Source organism: Narcine bancroftii, chromosome 4, assembly GCF_036971445.1.
Source record: "Narcine bancroftii isolate sNarBan1 chromosome 4, sNarBan1.hap1, whole genome shotgun sequence".
NCBI lineage: Eukaryota > Metazoa > Chordata > Chondrichthyes > Torpediniformes > Narcinidae > Narcine > Narcine bancroftii.
Genome location: NC_091472.1, coordinates 92488036 through 92508325, shown reverse-complemented (window position 1 = coordinate 92508325; position 20290 = coordinate 92488036). Strand labels below are relative to the sequence as shown.

The 20290-nt window shown below is 37.5% G+C and overlaps 1 protein-coding gene and 1 long non-coding RNA gene across 9 annotated transcripts in view; one reads left to right on the top strand and one right to left on the bottom strand.

Annotated features, from left to right (window-relative positions):
• LOC138760836 (KH domain-containing RNA-binding protein QKI) overlaps positions 1–20290 on the top strand; it is a 628685-nt gene that overhangs the window by 353269 nt on the left and 255126 nt on the right. The window lies entirely within an intron of this gene.
• On the bottom strand, positions 1222–16043 carry LOC138759898 (uncharacterized). The gene is made up of 3 exons (XR_011355206.1): positions 15968–16043; positions 3206–3398; positions 1222–2681 (listed from the first exon to the last, which is right to left on the bottom strand). It is a non-coding gene; the product is annotated as an uncharacterized lncRNA (long non-coding RNA).

Genomic DNA, 20290 nt, shown 5'->3' with positions numbered 1-20290 from the left:
TGAGTTGTTTACCTTCAGGGAAATCATGATATAAATTTAAGAGAAATATACTAATGTTGGCTCAATGCACTTTAGCCAAGGTGAAAGAGAACCGAGAACTGCAATGGCTGGGTGTAAGCATTGGAAGTAATCCAAGGAGAAAAAGTCAGTAAATGACACCTGAGGATCAGGAATATAAGCAGAAGAAAGGATTTTGTGACCAAATGGGGGAGAGGTGGCTGCAATTAAACATTTGATGCAAACAGAGCAGATGTGAGGGCATGAAAATGGAAAGTGGCAAAAAAAAAGGAATACTTGTGCATTTGTATAACTAGGGAACATTCTGTTTTCTGTAGTTGTTCATGGAGTGTTGGTCTTTGGAACGTTGTATGATTTACATGCATTTCACAACATTGTGTTCATGTTTATGTTTCAAAATATAAATTGGAGTTGGCTATTGAGTTCCTAGAGCCTATTCTATTATGTTTCCTGCTGGTTGGCTAACTGGTCTAATATACCTCATTTTTTTCTCTATCCCTTATTTTAAGTACATTGGACAAGGCAGTTACTGAGTTTATTAATATCAGGAGGATAAAGTGCTAAAATGTAAAGTCATGTTTACATTGTATGCTGCAGTTTACAAAACAAGAAGAGAAACAGTGATATTTTGCTATATTTAGTTGTTGATTAAGTATACCTGTCCTTGTCTTCTCATGTAAAAGGCACCCGCTTTGTAAAGCTAATAAAATTGTGTTGTTCTTCCATTAGTTGTCATACATGTCTTTATATTTGATTTAAGTTAACAGCTCCAGTGGCAAGCAGCATCAGTTAGCTCTTCATCCTGGATGATGCCATTTTATTCAAACAGCTGCTGCAAGCAGCTGGGGCGCTCCACTCCTATCTTCACCAAGGAATATGTGAAGCTTTTCAGAGAATATTTTCAATTTTAAACTTTATTTAAATTTGTATTTATTCCAATCTATTTATTTATTTGTCTGTTTATTTATTTCTGTGATACTTTTTGCCGGTTGCTTGAATTTGAGATAATGGGGATTTAACTGTGTATTGAAAATGTTGAAAAAAATTCCTAATCAAAAAGCTAAAATAAAAAGACAATACTAGAGATTCTCAGGTCATGCTGTATCAATGGGAGGAGAAACAGTCAACATTTTATGTTGATAATGTTTTGTTTATTTCATCATAATACTTGATACATACAAACAATCTATTTGACATCTTGATGAAAGATCCATTTGCTTTTTCTATTTGATATCAATTACTCTGTATTGGGTTACTCTATCATTTAGAAAATACAAAAATATTAAATTTTGCTTGTGTCTGCATTATATTTAGGGTTTCTAAAATCCTGAAAGCATTTGTACACCAATAAGGGTATAATTTGACATTTATTATTAAATATTAACTCAGATTGTGCACCAGTGACTACAGTTTATCAAGGTGAAGGGCTCAGGCCCGAAACATCAGTTATGTATTTTTACCTTTACTACATATTCCCTCAGTGCTGATCAAGAAGCTACAAACTCTCGGCCTCTGTACACCCCTCTGCAACTGGATCCTTTACTTTCTCATTGGAAGACTACAGTCAGTATGAATTGGAAACATTAGGCTCTTTCAGGTGGCCAGAATACCCTGATGTAAAGCCACATATTCTACCCCTATGCGGCTGTCGGGAGGACACCTGAAAGAGCAGGAAGCACCTCCGAGGTGCACTTTCTAACCCTCCTCTGACGCGGGACATCAGGGCTGGGGTGGTAGGCATGGGACTTTGGGGCTTGCCTCTCCTGCCCCGAAGTCCCACGCTGGCAGCCCCTGCCCTGACGTCCCGCACCGGCTGCCTGTTCCCCGACATCCCAAAGGAGCAGGAGTCCGCTCCGAGGCACCTCTCCTGCAGCTGTCCCTTTCAGGCTGCCACCTGAAGGACCATTCCACAGGTCCGCATCTGCATTCTTGGTGGAGAATGCACCTGAAAGCGGCTAATGTCTCCTCCTCATTGATATCAACACAGGTGCAAGCTCAGGATGCGTACTTAGCCCATTGCTCTACTCGTTATACACCCACAACTGTGTGGCCAGGCACAATTCCAATGCCATCTACAAGTCTGCTGATGACACCACAGTCATCAGCAGAATCACAAATTGCGATGAGGAGGTAGATCAGCTTGTTGAATGGTGTAACGACACCAACCTTGTACTCAACATCAGCAAAGGAGATGATTATGGACTTTAGGAGGAAGTCAAGGGAACACGATCCAGTCGTCAGCAGGCTCAGTAGTGAGAGGGTCAAGAACTTCAAATTCCTGGGTGTCAACATCTCCAAGGATCTGTCCTGGAGCCTCCACATTGATGCAATCACAAAGAAGGCTCGCCAGCGGCTATACTTTGTGAGGTGCCTGAGGAGGTTCGGTAACATCACCGAAGATGCTCATAAACTTCTACAGGTGTACTGTGGAGGGCATTCCGATTGGTTGCAATGCTGCCTGGTATGAAGGTGCCAACTCTCAGGACAGGAATAAACTCCAGAGGGTAGTTAACTCAGTCTGCAACATTCACAGGCACCGGACTTCACTCCATCCTCTATCTTCAAGGACCTCCACTCTGCTACCATCAGGGAAAAGGTACAGGAGCTCAAAGGCGAGTACTCAGTGGTACAAGGTCAGCTTCTTCCCCGCTGCCATCAGATTCCTGAATAATCAGTGAACAAAAGACACTGCCTTACTTTTCGTGAACCATTATAGTTAATATTATTTTCTTTTTATACTAATGTCATAAGATGGTTATAATATGAATGTTTGCTCTATGATGCTGCCACAAAACACCAAATTTCATAGCTTGTTCATGACAATAAATCCTATTCTGACTCTATTAAAGGGCACTGTTTGACCAGCTGAGTTTTTTCAACATTTTGTGTTTTTACTTTAACCACTGTGTATACAGATTTTTGTGATATTCTATTTGACTTCAGACCTTGCCATTAGCTTTCGTTCAAATATGGGCCAAAGAACCAAATTGGAGAGATGAGCTGAGAATTAAATCACAAAAATCTGTAGACACTGTGGTTGAAGTAAAACACAAAATGTTGGAGAATGACTGTCTTTGGCATCATGGCAGCAATTGATAAACTGTATCATCAATGTGCTCTGTAAAATTAAGTTCACTGAGTATCAGAGGAGAGCAAACACTAATTAAATGATTGGAATTATATGCACCAGAAATGAAGATGGTTGAGGTTGGGAGCAATCATCACCAGCTGCTTCGTCATTAGGTCATTGGACGGTTGTACAATGTTCAGTTCCATTGCTTCTCAGCAAATGAATCAGTCATTAGTTCCATGAGCAGGATACAAAGCTCTGTTTAGGCATGTGCTAATATCTTTCCCTCCAAGCAGCACACCATCTTGATCTGGAAATATATTATTGGTACTTCATCATCACTGGGTCTTAATCTAAGAACTCTCATCTCATTAACACTGTGTGACTAATCTCACCAGAGCAGTTCATGAAAATGACCCACCACCATCTTCACAGAAGTAATCAGACCTGACAATAAGTCCTTGTCTTACCAGTAACAGCCAAAAAACACACACATGCATGCACACAAATGGACATAGTGAGGAAAGCAGGAGATGGATAATATTTCAGAGACAAAAGTGATTGGTTTCAACAATGGTGTATGGAGTCAGAGCCTGAAGTGATTTTACAATCAAAGAAATTAAATGTTCTGAGTAGGTGTCTCATAACGATAAAAGGTGTCTCACGAAAATAAAAAAAATGTCATAGAAAAGTCTTCAGGTTGCATGTTTGAAAACAAGGTGTTGGTGGTAGTTTGGGTACAGTTGGGTGACTGTAATCATGGTGTTGACATGGCTGATCCAATTTATTTTCTAGGAACTGGTAAGCATTACAGTGGTGATGGTGGGAAACTCAATTGTGGTAATTTCAAGGATAGGAGTTGGAGCTGGTCATGGCTTGGTACTTTTCCGATGCAAATGTTGCTTGTAACTACTCACCCAAGCCACAGTGAATTTTAGATTTTGCTTTTGTAGATATGGGCAGCTTCATTTGTAGATAAGTTGCAAACAGCATTGAAAATTCAAAACATCAGCAACAAGCAACCCCAATTCTGGTGACAGAAAGGAAATTGTTCATGAAGAACTAAGGATGGATGAGCTTGAATCATTGCATTGAGACCATGCTCCGCTGACCATTGATGGCTCCACTGTTGAGGTCGTCAAGAGTATCAAGTTCCTTGGATTGCATTTGGCATAAAACCTCACGTTCCCTTAATACAAGCTCCATAGCCTTGAAAGCCAGCAGCACCTCTACTTCCTTCAAAGGCTGTGGAAAGTTCATCTCCCACCCTCCATCCAAACTATATTCTATAGAGGATGTATTGAGAGCATCCTGTATAACTGCATCACTACCTGATTTGGAACCTGTAACTCCAAGGACTGCAAGACCCTGCAGAGGATAATGAAATCAGTGGTAAAGATCATGGGGTCTCCTCTTCCTACCATGAAGGATATTTACAACACTCGATGCAGGCAAAAGGCAATAAACATTGTGAAGGACTCCACACACCCCTCAAGTAAACTGTTCTCCCTTCTGCCATCTGGTAGGAAGTACTGCAGCACTTGGGCCCTTGCGTCTAGATTAGACAACAGCTCCCCCCCCCCCCCAAAAAAAATCATTTGGGGATAGAGTACCATGGACTGTTACAGTATAAATCTTAATGTTTTAATGTATTTAACTTCTGGTCTAACTTATATAAATATGTTCCGTGGTCCTGGAGAGAAGCCATCTCATCTTTACCATGTGAACATGGTATGAACAATAAATAAAGGTGACTTGACTTGAGAAACTCCCAGAAAAATATCCTATTGCTGAAATGACTAACCACCTACAACCAAAACCATCTTCCCTTCTGCACATTTTTTACTTCCTCTGTTCTAGGTATATCTTCAAATATTGGAGTTTATTCTCCAAGAAGCCAAATGATGTCAGTTTTAAAATATCATATATGGTCAAATACTGGCTTAATGGAGAACACTGAAACATTTTCTATTAATTTGATAACCATGCCTGCAATTTTAATAATCTTTAACAGTATCCTTGGCAAGTAGGATTAAAGACAGTTCCAAGGCATTTTATACTGATTTTCTTCTGGGGAAGTGATTCATCTTCTGACATACCAAATCCTTTTCTTCATTTACAAAGCACAATTAAACAATATGATGAATGGGTGCAGCCCCAAATATATTTGAAAAAAACTGTATGACATCTACCATGTTGCATCCCAACCATAGAACATTACAGGACCCTTTGGCCCTTCTCATCTACATTGAACCATTTTTCTGCCCAATCCCACTGATCTGTACCCAGTCCATAACTCTCCATTCCTCTCCCATCCATGTACCTCTCTAGATTCTTATTAAATATTAAAATTGAGCCCACATTCACCACATCAGCTGGCTGCTCATTTCCACACTCAAACCACTGTGTTTTTCCCCCAAATGTTCCTCTAAACTTTTCCTCTTTTACCAACCTGCAATGGAAAAAGCCTCCCTATATTAACTCTGTCTATCCCTCTCATAATTTTAAATACCTCTATCAAATCTCCCTTCATCTACATTCCTGGGAATAAAGTCCTAACCTGTTTAACCTTTCCCTATAATTCCATTCATAAAGTCCAGGCAACATCCTTGTAAGTCTTCTCTGCACTCTTTCCTGTAGTTAGGTGACAAAAACTGCACACAATACTCCAAATTTGGCCCAACCATTTCTTAAACAATTTTACCAAAACCCTTCAACTCTTATACTCAAAATACTTTGATTTATGAAGGCCAATGAGCCAAAGGCTCCCTTCACAACCCTTTCCACCTGCGATGCCACTTTCAGGGAATTCCCAGATCCTTCTTTTCAACCACACTCCTCAGTGCCCTATTGTTTACCATGTTTGTCCTTTCAAAATGCAACATTTCACACTTAGCTGCATTAAACTCCATCTGCCATTTTTCCTTCTGGTCCAGATCCCTCTACAAGCTTTGAAAAGCTTCTTCACTGTCCACATCTCCAATCTTCGTGTTATCTGCAAACTTGCAGATTTAATTTTCTACATTATCATCCAGATCATTGATATAGATGACAAACAATGGTCCCAGCACCGAACCCTGAGGCATACCATTAATCACGGGCCTCCAGTCTGAGAAGCAAGCAATGGCTCTCCTGTCAAGCCATTGTCGAATCAAGTTCACTACTTCACCATGAATACCTAGCATATAAACCTTTCTCACTAATGTTCCATGTGGGACATTGTCAAAGGCTTAACTAAAGTCCATGTAGACAACATCCACAGCCTTTTCTTTATTAACTTTCCTGTTACCCTTCTCAAAAAATTCTACAAGATTGGTTAAATTTTACCACATACAAAACCATATTGACTATCCTTAATCAGTTGCTGGATATCCAAATAATTGAATATCTTTAAGAACACCTTCCAATAATTTACCTTTTACTGACTTCAGGGTAACCAGCCTATAATTTCCAGGGTTACTTCTGGAGCCTTTTTAAACAATGGAACAACAGCACCAAACAAGTAGCTAAGGACATTTTAAATATTTCTGCCAGAGCCCCTGTAAGGTCTGAGGGAATATCCTGTCAGGCCATGGGGATTTATCTACCCTTATTTGCTTTAAGACAGCAAGCACCACCTCTTTAATTTGTATCGGTTCCATGGCCTCAATGCTTGTTGGCCTGAATGCTTGTTTTCCTCACTTCCTACAACTCTGTGCCCGTTTGCTGGGTGAATACAGATTAAAAAAAAACATTTAAGATCTCCCCCACCTCTTTTGGCTCCATATAAAGCTGACCACTCTGATCCTCAAGGGGACCAATTTTGTCCCTTACTATCTTTTTACAGAAGCCCTTAAGTTTTTCCTTCATATTGTCTTCCAAAGCAATCTCGTCTTCTTTTATTCTTTCTGATTTCTTTCTTGAGTTTTTTTTCTTACATTTTTTATACTGAAGTACCTCATTTGGTCCATCTTGCCTTTACCTGCTCGACATCTCTCTCTTTAGAACCAGATCCCCAATATCCCTTGAAAACCAAGGTTCCCTCTGCCTGCTAACTTTGCCTTTAATCCTGACAGAAACATACAAACACTACTCTCAAAATTTCACCTTTGAATGTCCTCCATTTACTTGCCTGAAGACAACTTATCCAAATCCACACATATTAGATCCTTGCTCATTTCCTCAAAATTACCCTTTTTCCAATTTAGAATTTCAATCCTTCTCCACAATTAACTTGAAACTAATAGCATTATGATCTCTGGAAAAAAAAATGTTCCCCTAGACATATTTCTGTCACCAGTCGTGTCTCATTCCTTAACAGGACATCCAGTATTACACTCTCTCTAGTTGGTACCTCTATATATTGATTTAGAAAACTTTCTTGAACATATTTAACCAATTCAAGCTATCCAGCCCTTTTACTTCCCAATCAATATATGGCAAGTTAAAATCTCCTACTATCACAACCTTATATTTCGTGCAGCTGTCTGCTATCTCTCTACAGATCTGCTCCACCAATTCTCATTTGCTATTGGCCAGTCTATATTACAACCTCGTGAGTGCGGTCATACCTTTCCCATTGCTCAGCTCCACCCATATAGCCTCAGTAGACAAGCTCTCTGGTCTGTCCTGCCTGAGCACAGACAACCAATGCCACTTCTCCTCCTTTCCTCCCCCATCCCCCACACCATTCTTTCATGTCTGAAAGTACGGAAGCCCAGATCATTAAGCTGCCAGTCCAGCCATCAAATTAAAGATTCATTACGTCCCCCAGCATCTCACTGTGATTGTTATATATGCCAATTACTGACCTTGAAACATCTGAGAGCAGTTTCCAAACTGGAAATCTCAGTAGGTGCATGAGAATACCCTCTGCAACAAGTTGCACACCGTCCCTGTGTAAGAATGTATTGCTGCTTCTCCATTGTTATCAAGAACTAAATTCTGATAATCATTACCAAATACCAAGATCACAGCAGTTCAAAGAGAGATGCACAATAGACTGCAGACACAAAGAGGTAGAGATAAAGAGGTAGCTCTTTATTCACCTTTTCAAGAGTAATTCTGAATGAGGGTGTGGCCATGCAAAGGACTTAGACAGACGTGTTTCGATCAAGCTTTTCATGGAGTACTAAAAAGATGGTTAAAATTAAGACTTTTTAAACTAAAAATGGTCAAAAAAAATAAGAACCCAAAGCAGCCGAGAACAAAAAATGAAGAAGTTTCTACTGTGCCAGGAACATTGAGTAAAAGCCCGAAAGGAGCAATGCAAAAGTGGTCTTGGACCAGCGGACCCTGGCAGAGCTGGAGAGTTGGAGAAAATGAAAAACTTGAGCAACCAATTTGTTGGCATTGAAAATGTAGTGAGTGACATGACTGAAATTAAAGAAATTGTTGAAGACTTAATGGAAAGAATGACCCAAGCAGAAACAGACTTGGTAAAAACACAAAATAACTTAATAAAAAAGTTTGGACAAAGATGCAAAGCAATGGGAGTGGGACAGAAACATCTGCTGGACAAGATCAACCACATGGAGAATTTTAGCAGATGAAATAATGTCTAAATTATTGGACTGAAAAGGAATTGAGGGAAGAGATCCGATGTACTTCTTCAAAACATGTATCTCATAAGTGCTGGAAGAAGACAAATTCAGCGGAAAACTGCGTATTGAAAGTGTCACTGGACCCTTGGACCCAACAGAGCCAGTGATCAGCGACCACAAAACTGGTCCTGGTAAGACCTTTGAGTCATTGGGAACAGGAGAAAATTCATATGTTGCACCCAACATGCTCTAAGCATGGTCCACTGAGATTGACCATGAAAAAATGGTATTTTTTCAGTATTTTTCAGTTTTTGCTGATTAAGCAAAAAGGTAGGAGTTTGATAATATAAAAAGGCAATTGCGTACCATAAACTTGAAATATTTGATGATATACCCCACAACTCTGAGGATCAAAGTAGCAGAAGGGATCAGCAATTTTTCAAGTCTAAGAATGAAGTAGAATACTTCTTGTGAGGTTTATGAAAAGGCTAAGGCTGCCAAAGAGAAGACTGAAGAATGTTTACAATGGGACTAAGTAAAAGTTGTATTTTTAAAAAAACATCTTCTATTTATTGTTGAAAAGTAAACTTTATTGAAATATTACCATGATCTCAGAAAAGAGAGAAAACTTGGGGAAAGCAGTAGCAAGGTGGAAACTCAATTCTAAGGAGGAAAATAGTGGCCAGAGAAGAGTATCTATAAAAGATGATGCTAAAGGGATAGGCTCTTCTTCCTTGAAAGATTCCACAGGCTGTTTTCATGGGCATTCGGGGTTTCTAGTTTATGTCACTATCAGGGCAGGGGCATTGTATGTGTTATTTTTTTTAAAAGGGAAAGATCACCATTATTTAAACAATCAAAAAGGTTTTATTGTTAAACAATATTTGTTTGAAAAATTAATAAGGATGAAACATTAACATTTATCATTCTTAATGTTAATGGGATAAATGAATCGGTGAAGAGGAGGAAAGTCAAGGGACACAAAAAAAATTAAAGGCAGATAGAGTCTTTCTACAAGAAACACATCCTACCAATCAGAACATGCTAAATTAAGAGGATGGATAGGACAAGTAATATAGTCTTCATTTGGCTCAAAAGCAAGGAAGCAGTGATTCTAATTAAAAAAATATCAATAATAATAGAGGGACACTGACTGACCAAACTGGAAAATTTGTAATGGCATATTGTAAAATTTATGCATAATTATGAATATCTATGCACTAAATTCTGATGATGAAGCCTTTATGAAGGATTTATTTTTAATAAACAGCAGAGGAAAGACAAAATATACTAGATGGAGGAGGCTTCAATTTCCATCTAGATACAATACTGGATAAATCAGCCACAACATTTACAAGGGCAAAAGCTGCATAAACAACACTCTCATTTATGAAGGATTTAAATTTGATTGATATATGGAAGCAGCTTAACCCCATAGAAGGAGACTACTCATTCTATTCAAGGGTACATGATTCACATACAAGGATTGATTTGTCTACCCAGTTGAGTAGAGTGGTAAAAACAGAATATTTGGCAAGACTTCTATCAGATCATTCAGCATTAACTTTAACTATTGCAATATTGGTAAAATAGAAAAATGTATACAGATGGCGTCTCAATGCCACACTGTTGTAAAGGAAGAACTTGTGAGTTTATTAAGAGACAGATAGAACCATTCTGTGAAACTAATCCTTCTTCCACTGATAATAACTTTTTTAATATAGGATGGCCTTAAACCTTATCTAAGAGGACAAATTATTTCTTATACAAAAAATCTTGAGAGAATATGCTACAGAACTTAATAGTCTAGAGAAAGATACAACAAAATTGGAAAAAGAATATCTGAAAGCTTGGGTGACAAGAAAAATAAAACTGTTGGAGAATACAAAATTGAAATATAACACATTACAAATGCATAGTAAGGAAAAAAATATTATGTATTGGGGAACAGATGTATAAAATTTTATCTTGGCAGTTAAAGGCAGAGGTGTCATCTAGAATGATAAATGCCATAAAATAGAACCCAATATTAGAACATTAATCAAAAAGAAATAATACTTTTAGACAATATTATACAAAACTATATAAATCAGAACTATTGGGAAATGAAAATGAGATGGACAATTTTTTAACAAATGTTGAACTTCCAAAATTAGAAAATAGAGAATGAATTGATTTAGATGCCTCTTTCACAAGAGGCATCTCTCTCTCGATTTCTGTAAACCTGGTTTCACACTTTCATTCTAGAGAGCATTGTACATCTTAAGTTACTAGCTAACAAATCTCTGAGTGAGGATGGGTTTCTTCTTGAGTTCTGCAAACAATTTAAAGATTTATTGATATCTCTTATGATGGATGTATTGGACTAGTCGGTGGAGACTCAGATCCTCTTGGAATCTTTCTCAACTGCTACGATTGCAGTGTTACTGAAAGAATGAAGAGACCCATTTAAAAGCATTGTATAGACCTATATCAATTCTCAATGATTATAACGTATTGGCAAAGCCATTAGCTAATAGACTGGGACAATATCAACCAAAGCATGTAGGATTTGTTAAAAGAAGACATTCTTTAGATAGTCTAAGTAGATTATTTAATATAATACATATGGCAAATTCAAAGTTGAATCCAAGCATAACCATCTCTCTGGATGCAGAGAAAGCATTTGATCGATTAGAATTATCTTTCTTATTTCAAACATTGAACATTTTGGTGTAGGTGGAAAATGTATAAACTAGACAAGAACTCTTTATCATAAACTAGAAGCCAAAATTATAGCCATCAATCAGATGTTAGCATTTTTCCCTTCAGAAGACAGGGCTGTCCTCTGTCCCTTGCACTTTTTATCCTAGCTATTTAACCATTGGTGGAGATTATAGGGAGATATCTGGACATTAAAGGCTTCAAAGTTGGACAGGAATAACATATTAGTTTATTTTCTGATGATGAGCTGATTGATACAAGTCTGACCCGACTGAATCCTTGATAAAATTACAAACAACATTACAAAAGTATGGAAGAATATCAGGTTATAAAATAAATATGGACAAGAGTTAGATAATGCTATTGAAAATTTTGATTATGAAAGATATCAAAAAAGGTAGTAGATTTAAATGGAAGATAGATGGAATCAAATATTTAGGAATAATGACATAATAATCTAATCAACTTGTATAAATTTAATTACACTCTTTTAGAAAAAATAGAGAAAGATTTACAGAAATGGAAAGACTGTCGCTTACTCTATTATGAAGAATAAATTGTATTAAAATTAGTGCGGTGCCAAGATTACGGTATCTTTTTCATTCGTTGCCTATGGCACTATCTAAAAATAATTTTAAATTATTGAATAATTACATAATACAATTCCTATGGAATAATAAAGTGCCAAGAATTTCAGTGGAAAAACTAACATGGGAATATAAATTGGGAGGATTTAGACTTCCTGACTTTAAGAAATATTATTTATCAGCACAAGCAAGATTTTTATCATTCGTTTTTGAAGAAGACAGTCCCCCTTCTTTGATCTAAATGGGATTGAATTCAATAGAAGAACAAACAGTGAATGACTTTTGTTAATAACAAAAAAGACATAACCCTATATTAATACACATGATTAAAATATGGCAAGAAATAAATGAGTGTATTCGGGGGAAAAAACAGGTATATCATTAAGAACACCTTATGTAAAAATGTATTGGTGCCTATGAATCTGGTTAACAAAATATTAAATTCATGATTTGATCAAGGAATAAAATATATTGATGTTTGTCATATAGAGGGATCTGTTATATCTTTTAAACAATTAAGAAATAAATACAGAGTGCCTAATGGGACTTTCTTTTGTTTTCTCCAGGTAAGATCGTTCCTAAGTGAAAAATTGGGGCTAAGTTTGGCCCAACTTAAAATTAGTGAAATAGAATTAATGATTTGGGCTGGGGAATACATTTAAATTTATAACTTAAGATGTACAATGTTCTCCAGAATAAAAGTGTGAAACCAGGTTTACAGAAATCGAAAGAGAGATGGGAGTCAGATCTATGTGTTGCAATATTTGAAAGATGCTGGTCTGATAGCATGACATCGATTATAAATGCAAGATATGGATTAGTACAATATAATTTTCTACACCAATTATCCCACACACCATAGAAGTTGCATAAATCAATATCTGAAATATCGGAAATGTGTTTTAGGATAGAAATAGGAATGTTTTTACATGCTACATGGTCATGTGTGAAAGTGAAACTTTTATTGCTGGATATTTCTGAAATATTAACAAGAATAACAGAGGTGACCTTCATGAGCAACCTGGACCTTTACCTTTTGGGCAACTTAATTGAATTAAGCAATAAACTAACTAAACATTCTAAATTTAATTTGTTAAAATAGTCTTAGTGGCTAAGAAATATATTTATGGAAAAAATTACATATACATTAAAGAACAAATATGACATTTATTAAGATATGACAACCAATTTGGATCAAATTGGGGCCCAATTGTAATTATAATTATAAAAAGGACAATATTAGATGCTGCTAAAGTATAAATGCAAGCGACTTCCCCATATAGAATTTTTGATTATCAACATAAATGTTAGCCTTGATGGTGAGTGGATTTATACTGTGAAAAGGAGGTGGGTAGTTTTGTTAGGTTCTTTTTTGTAAAGAGAACGTTTTTAATATATATTTAATATTAGGGACTTTTTCTATGTATATTTATGGATAAAAACAAAAATAAAATAGTATTTAAAATATTTTTTAAAAGTGTAATTCAGAATGGACATTACTTTAAATTCAGTTTGGAATACAAGTAATTATGTAATGAGTTTCCCAGAGTTGTGTAATTTTGTGAAGGCTCGATATTTACTGGTATATTAATATTCATGCCCAAGATTTTCTATCTTTGCTGCATGATTTAGTAATACATTATGATTGCCTTTTACTGAAAAAAGTTGTTGATTTTTCCATTGAAATTTGTTGGATGTGCTATTTTTATGATCATAACAGCTGTGATTGATTGACACAAGTTTAGTTTGGTGGAAATTAGATTGAAAATGGCAAAAATAAGTGCTTTTTTAATTACCTGTCTGTCCTCTGGACATTTTTCTATTCACTTTAATGTTTCTCTATGCAGCAGTAAGGTGCCATGTCTCAAATTGATTTTTGTGGTTGTTTTTGATGAGTATGATTACAAGCTACAGGAAATCTGGTGTGTACACCTTGAACTGGTCTGGTCAGTTGACTATCTTGCCAGCAGAATAACCCAATTTAGAAGAATATTGGCAGTTTTCCTGAAAGATTTTGTGTTTTCCCCTTAAAGACACCACCACACAGACAAGTGATATTACAACAGCAGTGGCTGACTGAAGGAGCAAGCTATAATTATCAACTAAGGAAGTATGTAATTTTTTCAGCCTGCTGAAATTGCTTGAAATGCTGACATTATGATGAAATTGTAGAACTGAAAGTGCTATGCAAAGGACTTGTCTTTCATAAGAATTTGTACACACATTTAACCCATATCAAATAATCTGTCATAGCTAGTTAAAAGAAAAAAGGTACTCTCATTCGTCTTTGCTCTGTCCGCAGCTATGGCAGGGATCTCCCAGTGGCCAACCATTTAAATTCCGCACCCCAGTCCCATGCCGACATGTCTGTCCATGGCCTCATGGTCTGGCAAACCAAGGCCACCCTCAAATTGGAAGTGCAACCCCTAATACTCCATCTGGGCACTTTCCAACCAAATGCTTCTCCAGTTTGTCTTTTCAGCTTGTTTCTCTCTTGTAACCTCCCACCCATACCCACTTTTGACATCTTGCTTGTGGATTTTTTCTCCTCCCTTGCCCCTCCCCCCACCATTTTATTCAGATGCCTGTCTGCTTTTTGCTCATACCTAGATGAAGGGCTCAGGCCCAAAACAATGGTCATCTAACTTTATCTTTGCTACATAAAGAATGAGGTATAACTTAGAGTTTCTCAAGCATTTTTGTGTAAACTCACACTCAAAAAGTGTAATGAGTGCAAGTGATCCTTCTGACCACTAGAGGGAATCAAAGACTAGTTTGTGGCAGCTTTGGTTTGGATTCAAGATGGATACCTCCATATAGTCATGAGTTTGTTCTATAGCTAATAAAGTATAGTTGTTTTAAAAGAACCCGTTTCCTTTTATTACAATAAAAGAAACATCACATGATATCATGAGTGGAATAAACACCAAGTCTGTGCAGAGTGAGAATTAGTTAATAGCAGCAGAGAAATGAAAAGTGTGAAGATTCCTGATGCTGTAAATTGGACTAGAAGTATCAACCATGAGTGGAAGCTGTTCATACAAAGATTCATGCTGTACCTGCAAGCCATTGGACTCTATCGCGATCCTGATGCATGGAAGATTGCATGGCTACTTACCATGGTGGCTCCTCAAGCATTAGGTTTTCAATAACTTTGTTTTTGCTGAAGCAGAGGACCAGGGAAAGTTTGACATGGTTATTGGGATGTTTGATGAAGACTGTTCACCAAGGAAAAATTAAATGTTTGAGAGGTACATGCTTTGCTCACTCATGCATCTGCAGGAAGAGAGCTTTCATACTTTCTTTTAAAAAAACAGACTTGAAATTAAAAGCAAGAACATGAAATTTTGGATCACTGCAAGATTCAATGATCCATGATAAAATTGTGTTCAGGAATATTGATAAAAATCTGAGAGAGGGGTTGCTTCGAGAGACAGAGCTTACCTTAGCTGGAGTTGTGAAGATATGCCACACCAGTGAATTAGCTCTGCAGCACGCAAAAAAGTTTGGTGAGAGTGCAAAAGCCAATGAAAATGAAGGCATAGACATACCATACCTACAGTGTGTGTCCACATTAAAAAAAAAATAAGATATAGGAAATAACAAAAAGATGGAGTCATTAAAGTGCAAATGATGTGGCATTCAACATGCACCAAAACATTTCCCCACCTATGGAAAAGTCTGTAATAGGTGCAAAGGGCAGAATTTCTATGCAAAGCAATGATTTTCCACAGGGAAATAAAACAGAAGTGAAAGTGTGCACACTGAACACACTATAGAAGGAACTGCTCCCAATGATACACTTTTTGTTGGCTTGGTAGTGCAGGAAGATTATAGACCAACAGACACTGGACAGTCAAGCAAGACAAGTGGTCTGTGTCATTACATACAAATGAAACAAATAATCTTTTCAAACTGGACACAGGGGCAAAGGTCAATACAATCTGTGAATAGGGTCGGTGCCAGAAAAAGTCTAAGGAGGGAGCATTAGGGTAATTGCAGGGGGAACAATCTGACCTATGAAAACTCACTAACTGGGAGGGGGGGTGGAATGACGTGCTGCCTACCTGCCTCATACCACAAACTTCCTTCATGCAATGGCACCACTGCCTTCCCTCTCCCTCCCACATAGCAGACAAATGTGCTGCTCATGTTGCTTAGAGACGTGAAGCTGGATGCTAGTGACACTAGGCTGCGGGTCACAATAGCTCATTTGTGAATGCCCTCCCTTGGCATTGACCCTGTCTGTGAGTACCTTATCAGGATGATGAAGATAAAGCCATATATCCTTGCAAATCCTATACAGCTCAAAGCATACAACAGACAGAGCATCAACACGAAAGGTACATGTGAACTCAAGGTGAAAGTTAAAGATAAAGAGCACCATCTCAGGTTCACAGTAGTCCCAAATGGGCATAAATCACTGACTGCTTGGTGACAAAGCATGTGAAAATTTAAGCCTAGTCAAGAAGGTGTACACACTGGTAAAACCTAGGTGTTAGGTGGAGCATTATCTAAGGTAACCACGCAGAGTGAAGCACTAAGAGTTCCACAGAGGCAGATGTGAATCTCCACGTGAATATGATCGCTGAATCCCTTCCCGCATCTGATATAAAATCCAAGCGATCACAGCTTAAACAAAAAAGGACACAGTTCTACAGAAGGTCATCAAGAATCAAAATGAAAGATGGCCTATAGGTGAATGTCAGCCATACTACAACAGTGTTGCCTGAGCATTGTCAATGGGCTTCTACTCAGGCAGAGCAGAAATTGTCATTCCTCAAATCACTGCAACAAGAGATGCTGAAAAGGGTGGATGAGAGGCACCTTGGAATTGAAAAATGCACAAGGAGAGCCAGAACTGCTGGAATTTATTCGCCTGGAATGAAAGCTGATATTGACAGAATGGTTTCAAGCTGTGAGACCTGTTTGAAACATCATGCAAAACAGACAAAGGAACCCATGATAATAACTGATGTACCATCAGAACCATGGGAGAACATTGGGACTGATCTGTTCCACATGGATGGAAATAATTACTTGCTGGTTATTGACTATCTATCGAACTGTCTATAGATTGTACTGCTCCTAATATGTCTGCTGATTGTGTGATCAAATATATGAAATTGATCTTTGCAAGTCATGGAATTCCTCAAATTTTCTACAGTGAAAATGGACCATGCAATAGCTGTAGAGAATTCCAGAACTTTGCAGAAGAGTATTGTGACAGAATATAGATATGTTTTTAGGAGACAAATTGGGGCAGATTTATTAGTGTAGGTCACATACAAACACTTTAAAACAGATCTTATTTAAAATACTGGAGCTCTTCTAATGCTATACATATCGGCCCCAGAACCTTTGCAGAAACTTTGGAGAGTGCCAAAGAGACTTCACGAATGGATTGTTGTTTACAAAAAGGCAACAGATGAAAGAACTTGTCAGAGCCACATTCTGTCTGGAGTGGAACTTGCTGTTCTAAGAGGATCATGTGGGTTTTTTTTTCCCAAACAGATTTTTTTTTCTCTGAGAGAGAGAGAGAGATTAGCTCTACAGTTTTACAGTCAGAAACTGGGACTGGAACAGGACAAGCTGGCAAGCTTGTGGAAAACCCCATTTGGGAGATGGGTTGTGAGTGCTTAGTTCAACCTGGTCAAAGCCCTTGTGGTTCATGCAAGAGGAGAGGACTGGCTGTCTAATGTTTCACTTGAAATAGGAGAAACGAAAAGGAACTCTGTGGTGACCTGAAAGAAAGAGGTTATCATCTGTAGAACCTTGATGGGGCAAGTTTCTTCGGAAAGACACTGAAGTGTCTGATTAAAAAGGAATCAGTTGTGGGTGGTATAAGAATTGCCTGCAACCAGTGAACTTGGAGTAATAAGAAGTGAGATTGGACTGTGAATCAAAGAAATTTTCTGAACTTACACACACACATGCGCTTAAAATTAGAAGGTGGTTAGGTTAGTTTAAGTCAATAGTGATAAGTTAAAGTGTGATTCTTTTTTCATGTTTAAAGATAATGAAAAGCAACTTTTGTTTAAGTAGCCATTTGTCTTAGTGAATATCTATTGCTGCTGGGTTTTGGGGTCCTCTCGGCTCATGACAGTATGACTTTCAACATGTGACTTCAAGTCCTCTACATCCACAGTCAAATGGTAAAGCAAAGAAAGGAGTGCACATAGTGAAACAGTTGCTCAAACACAAATAGTGGCTCAGATCTGCATCTAGCTTTATTGTGTTACAAAGACTACACACAACATTTTCCTACTCTGCAGACCCAAACAAGAACAGAGATGTCAAAGATATGCATCTACAATGAAAACAAAAAGCAATCAATGACAAATCAGCAAGAAGCTCAGGGGCACTAGCACAACATGATACAGTGAGACTCAGATTTCAACACTTGCGTCAAAAAGGCTAGTGTTCAGGAGGAAGCAAATCCAAGATCCTACACTGTCAGGACAGAAGATGGTCAAATATTGAGAAGGAATCAAAAGAGCCTGCTGAAAACATAAGAGACACTGCAGGAACAGACAAATGCAGAAGATCCAGCCTGCACAGCAACAGTGGAAACACCACCAGTAGTGGACCAGCAAATAAGTGATAAGAGATACATACGTATTATCAAAGCACTTGATGGACTGAATCTCTAAAAGAAAAGGAACTGCACACTTATAAAGATTAGATTAGACTTTATTGTCATTGTGTCAAGTATAATACAAAGCCAATGAAATACAATTAGCAACCAACCAGAAGTTTAAAAAAGTGCTACACACAAATAACTATGTACAAATAAAAACAAGTCCATACAGAAAGCAAACAATTATAAAAGTACTAGCAATACAATGTGAGGGCAGTACCACTCACCGTTGGGATTTAAGGTTCAGCAGGGTCACAGCCTCAGGGGAAAAAAGCTCTTCTTGAGCCTGCTGGTTCGAGAGAACAGCTCCTATAGTGCCTACTAGATGGGAGAAGAGTAAAAGTCCATAGTTTGGGTGTGATGCATCCTTGATGATGCTCTTCACCCTGCCCAGACAGCATTCCTAATAGATGTTCTTAATGGTGGGCAATTAGATGCTGATAATCTGCTGGGGAGTGCTGCTGATGTTAGGTTTACATTTGTGTTGAACTTTAAATTAGTGTGTCATGTTGTTAGATTAAACATCTCAAGGAAAGGGGATGTAATGATAGAGTGCTCGTGATCCTACTGTCCACTAGAGGGAGTCAGAGACTAGATTGTGGGAGCTTTGGTTTGAATTCAATATGGATGCCTCCACACAGTCATGAGTTCATTCTATAGCTAATAAAGTATAGTTTTTTGAAAAGAACCCAATTTTATTTATTACAAGAAGAGAAACATCATAAAGTATTTCAATTCTCTGGCAGAAATTTAATTGCAATAACATTTATAAATAAAACATAATATTTTTGCTTGCTATCTTGTCTGGAATAAAACCTGATTAACATTGGCTCTTTCTACATCCTTAATAAATAAATGTAATCTCATTATCATCATCAGGTAAAAACAAACTGCAGCCATTCATGGCTCAACTCGTTTTATTCTTCCAGGTAGAGTCAAACAAATATGGAAACTTGAAATGACCTATAAATCAGATGTTAGCATATCTATAAATTTTACTTTAACATTGAACTTGCTACTAAATCCTAAAGTAGAATACTGATGTGCAGAGGAGAGGGTGCTGATGTACTTTATATTCTGCTCCAGCTTCAGGCCAGTTCTGAATGGTATACATTTTACATTTTTTAAACTTTATAAACAATGCAAAGTTATCACAATAGTCTTTTAAAGATTTTACGATTTTAAAATAAATCTTATTGAAATAATTTCAATCCATTATGATTGTCTAAAAAAATTGATAGATATAAATATGAAGTTTTTAAGAATAGTTCAAAAGCCTTTAACAGTGATGAGTTGTCATACATCAGGGTGTTTGGGGAAATGATTACAACCTAGGCAGTGCCTTTCCTGAGGCCTCTTCATCTCTTAGAACATCATTTGAATTCCATATTCAGAAAAGATTAGTGCAGGCCAGTGGGCATTGTGGGCAGTGTCCAATGATATTATTTTTCTGCACTGAAATCACAATCTATTTTTGCAATACAGCTGCTAATGGCATCCTGACCCCATACTATGCAGAAATTCACATCCTGCTTATACAGGTCATCGTACAAAAAAAAATATGACAGGCTCATCATGGGCACATGTGGCAGCACCAATGTTGTCATTAATGTAGTGGAGAAAGAGTTGAAGAGCCTTGCCTTGTAACATGTAGTATGGATTGCTCCTCAATCCTAGACTTGTAGCATGCATTTCTCCACAAAGCTAACAAAAAGGCAGGCATAGCTGGAACCCTTGAGGGTACCCAGCG